The sequence below is a fragment of the Gallus gallus genome, chromosome 1 (genome assembly GCF_016699485.2).
Source record: "Gallus gallus isolate bGalGal1 chromosome 1, bGalGal1.mat.broiler.GRCg7b, whole genome shotgun sequence".
NCBI classification, from domain to species: Eukaryota; Metazoa; Chordata; class Aves; order Galliformes; family Phasianidae; genus Gallus; species Gallus gallus.
In genome coordinates this window covers 31,990,270-31,995,459 of record NC_052532.1, presented here as the reverse complement: position 1 = coordinate 31,995,459, position 5,190 = coordinate 31,990,270, and positions in this window count along the sequence as shown.

The following is a 5,190-nucleotide window of genomic DNA, read 5'->3' as shown; positions in this document are numbered from 1 at the left end:
GCTACTCAGAAACAGAATATAAGGAATCACACAAATGGAAAACACGTGTATCTCATGGCTACAGCATGTTCTTGGTTTTCCCAGCCCGAAGGTCAGCCAAAAAAAAAAGGGGGGGAGGGGGGGGAGGGAGGTTCTTCTAAATGATAGAGAAGGACTAAGGAGCACTACCACTTTAGGAAGCATTGGGAGAAAACCTCAGATTTGTCCCAAAGGAATGTGGGAGAGCCCCTCCAAGAAGGTAATGCAGCCAAAAGCCTAGATGAAGTGTTTCTATACCGATACGTACAGCATGGTAATACGCAGGAAAAGTTGGAAACAATGGTGCAATTAGAAAACTGTGACCTGATTGCTATCACAGAAACATGGTGGTATGAACGGCACAACTGGAGCATGGCAATTGGGCATTACAAGATGTTTATAAGGGATAGGCAAGGTAGGAGGGCTGGAGGAGTTGCCCTGTATGTTAAGTAGTTAGACTGCAAAGAGCTGCCTATGAGAAACAGTTATGAACAGGTTGAGAGCTTGCGGGTTAAAATTAGGGACCAGACCAATAGAGGGTATCTGGTGGTCAGTGTCTACTACAGGATGCCTGATCAAGGGGAGTCTGTGGACAAGGCCTTCCTGCTTCAGCTATAAGAGGCATCGCACTCGCAGGCTCTCATCCTGATGGAGGATTTAAACTGTCTGGATGTCTTCTAGGAAAGCTACACAGGTGGAATGTAAGCAAGCCAGGAGACTTCTGGAGTCAACTGAGGATGACTTCCTGGTATATGTATTAGATAGACCAACTAGAGGTGAAGTGTTACTGGACCTGGTGCTCACCAGTGAAGAGGAGATCACTGAAGAGGTTAAGACTGGAGGCAATCTGGGCTTTAGCAACCATGCCCTGGCCAAGTTCCTGATCTGCTGAAATGCACCACCCATAGTCTCACTCTGCTCACATCCACTGTTTGGTCTCCATAAATGTTCAGCAAGTGAGTGTCAGTTACTTTCAGAGCAATCTTCATATATGGTTACATGCAACTTGAGTTGTCCAAGTGCAGCTGGAACACAAAAGGGCAAGACTGCAGTTAGCAGAATTCAGCTCCTATTATTATCATATTAATATGGGCTTGGATGGTTAATATGGAGTTGAGCATGCTGTAAATCTAAATCAATTTCCTGTCTACCTAATTCAAGAATGACCTACAAATCTCTTGTTGGTATGAGTACCAACAAGGGAAATCATTTAGAGAGTAAACAGGGAAAATATATCTAGAAAAACTGCAGAAATGCCAAATATATTGGCCAGATGCACAAAACTGTTTTTTGACCTTGAGGATCCTTTAGATTTTTTTTTCCCTGATGAAAATAGTAGAGACATTTGGAGTAGACCATTAGGGACTTTTGGGGTGGACTTTTTAAAATGTAAAAGAACATATAATGGAAAAGTTAAAATGCATGGAAAAACATATCTAATATAATATCCCCCACTATGAATAAGAAAAAAATATATATATTTTTTTGCCACTGATAGATTTTTTCCATTTCCAAATTCTACAATATTTTCTAAAGAGCAGTAACACAATTGTAATCAACTGAAAAAAAAAATGCAAGTGGCAGGTACTGTGTACAGAGCCTGTCTGAGGAAAATATATGCTCTGTAGTACCAAGTAATTCAGAAAATCAAGAAAGGAAATCAGTCTCTCCTTGTAAAAATGTGAGATCTTTGGGTTGATTCCAATACAACATACAAATTTCACTATTCAAAAGAAGTTGCAGAAGTTACCAATGATTGGTAGAGATGGACTCCTGGAGATCATTTCCACCACTCCCCCATCATTCTCCTACAATTATCATTTAATCTGTCTGTACTAAGTGTAGGGATTTCCAACAAGCAACTTTCAGCAAGACTGCCTGGAATTTTTAATGGATGTTTTAAAAAGGTTCTCAAAAATGATTTTGTTTGTGTGCTTATTCCTGTAGTTATACATGACAGATTTGGATTTCTCCCTTACGGCTGTAGTGCCAGTAAAATAATATTAACCTGGAGATAAAAGCAAGGAAACAGATTTGGGGTGTGGGAAGCCGAAGAATGCTCTTTCAGTTGAGTTTTACTATTCTGTAACAGGGAAGTTTTCTTTGAAAGAGAAGGTGAAAAAGATGGATTTATACATTTGAAAATGCCCTTTCTCTGAGGAAGGTGGATATTTAAATATTCATTACATCTCTTATCTACATCTCTTTGTTCTTGTTCAGCCTTGTCACTGGTCACAAAAGGTCAAAAATGTGTGGTCAGAAATTCAGCTACATATTGTCTACATCTGACATTAGTTGCTATAGAAAAGGGTAATTTTTTGTTTCTGTGCAAATGTTATTGAAAGATTCCAGGGGAAAACTGACAGAAAATAATATATTTTCCCAGTGTCCTATAACTAGCTGTAGATGTAGCTGATTGACCAGCAAAATCAGAATACTAAGAATCTAGTGTTCTTTTTTAAATTTCCCCATAAGGCATTATTCAAAACATGAAGATAATTCCACAGAAGCAGAGATGACAAAAAGGATAATATCTTGTTTCCTTTTGGATTTAATTATCTCTGCGATCAAAACAAAAGATTTGTTGTCAGAAGGTGAGGCTTTGGACAGTGTTAGGGGTCAGCTTAGTAAGAAATGATATACCTTGCATCTCCAAGAACAGCTGTTATGAAGATAAAAGATCAATTACAAAATATTTTTTCTATGTACAATTTAAATATAAATATAGAAAATAAACAACGTAGAGTATGATGAGATATTATGAGACAGAGCACTCTTGGGTCCAGGTTGCTTGCTTTCACAGGCAACCTAGCACTAGTGGAATGATCTGGGGACAAAGACGCTGCTAAATGCACTCAGGTTTAGGGACTGGCTCCACCTGAGATATAGGAGACTATACTATTATTCAGTCACAGTGAGACCATTCTGAACTCAAATGTTGCAAAAATAAAAGCATATATTTGCTAACTTGAAGGAGGTTGAAGATCAAACAAATCATCTAAAGGCATAGGCAATCCAAAATGAAACAAAGAAATCTGCTTCAATTAGCATCTAGATTAGGTTTAATTTTTTCTTCCAACCTCTGTGGCACCAGCCTAACGTCAGTGCTGAACACTGTCTGGTTTAAGCTAGATTTTTGAGAAATGAACATCTAGCTCAAAACCACAATCAATATCTAATATGACTATGAGTAAATCATCTTACCCTAATAAATATTAAACAGCCTAAAGCTCTTTGAGATCTCCTGTATGACAGGGAGCTGTATGGCAGAATGTCCCCTTGAGTCCGGATACTTTTTGTGGTTATGCCTACTGTAGAAATTCTCTACACATTAATTAATTAACTGTACATACATAATCTCTCAGACATAAACTGCTGAACAAGTCTGGGACTAGGAGTGAATCCAGTCACACTCAGACTCTTCTGTGAAGGAGTTTATAAAGTATGGGGGTCCCCTGGCCCTGTAAATCAACAGGAGGGTCTCCTAGACGACCACACTTAGCCTTATCCTCTATACAGTAAATAATTAAGTGTACCTTGTCGTTTTGAATCCTGTTAAGTCACTTCCTGTTAAGTCACTGTCTTATGCATGATTAAGCTTTGTTAAATCACTATTTTATATTAATAAATGCAATATTTATTAGTGAAGAGCATGATTTCCACCCATGACACTTCCTCTTCGCCACTGAGGTGTTTATTTTACAACTTCAAGTTACAGTTAATGAGATCTGAGTGGTGTCCAAGACAAAAAATAAAAAAATAAAAAAGGGGGCTTTCTTCCCTTCTCTGACCTCAACATATAATTTTCTGCCTCTCTCTCACATTGAATTTAATATTTGTGCAGTCACAAGATAGGCTGGCTCAGCTAGCTGCTTTCATCAAAACACTGAGTTATGTGTTCATGATACCTCCAAACTCACCAGTTTAGTATACAACTGCATAGTCTGACAAAAGCAACAGGCAAATCTATACTTAGGATTGAGACAGTATTTGATGATTACATTAAATATAACAAACTGCACATGTACTCCTTAAGCTGACCAAATAAGGAATGTTGACCATCTTGCTACTCAGTCTATAGCTTGGAAAATACCTCTATTGCTGGTCATAGCCCTATCTAGATATCTGAATAAGCTAAAATACTGGCTTACCGATCCCTAAAAAATCCCAATATTTCTCTTTCCCTTATTATCCACTACTCCAGCTCTCCTGCATTCCCAGTGTGTCCTCCTAGGGTCTGTCTGAACCCCTGCAAAGAATTCACCAGACCCATTCGTAAGACAGTTCAACTCACAAGCTAGTCAAACTTGACCTATAAAAAACAATTTTCTTTTGCATTACTGAGCTGAGCTGCACCAAAGGTTTCACTAAAATCATACGTTTCTCTCAGAGGGAAATACTTTTATCTGAAAGTTGTTGGGCATTGACTTGTCACTACTTACTGCCTTTGGGTGTTTGAACAAGTGGTGCTTTAAAACAACATAACAGATACTTCTAAGCAAACTGCCTCTTGGTTTCTAAAACATTTGTCATGTTGACCAAAATGGCACTTGAAATTCAACCTCACTTCACATATGGTTTCATCTGCCCCTGGGGCTGTATTTTAGGTAAAAATAAACAGCACTTTCTGTAAGAAATTAAGAATTTTCTCTCCTCCCAGAGCTCTATCCTGTGTCTTTAACACAATTTTTGCAAAAAAAAATTCTCTAGAAGTGAATCTTCGTATCTGTGGCATATTAAATGCAGAATTCCCAGCAAGACATTGAAAATATCCTTTGCCTCTGGAAGGCTTTGTGCTTTGATAGTTTTAAGAGGATAGAATTATTGCACTTGTCTGCTAATTTTATCATGGTTTATCTTGATTTTATTTTGCATATATTGTAATGTCATCTAGTTGAACTTTACTTAAAAGCACTGACTGCATAAATGCCGGATGTGGAAAGAAAAAGGCAATACCAGTTCAATAGATAGCACTTGTCTAAATTCAGTAGTGGATCTGGGAATCCAGGAGTTGGCTGATGTACAACATAAAGTACAGAGAACAGGGCAAGGGGATAAGAAAATCAGCTACAGTGCACAGAAAGTACAAACCTGCTTCTTTGTTCTTCTAAAGAATCCTGCCTGATTTGTCTTATATAAATGGAAAACATCACTGAATATCTAACTGTCTGT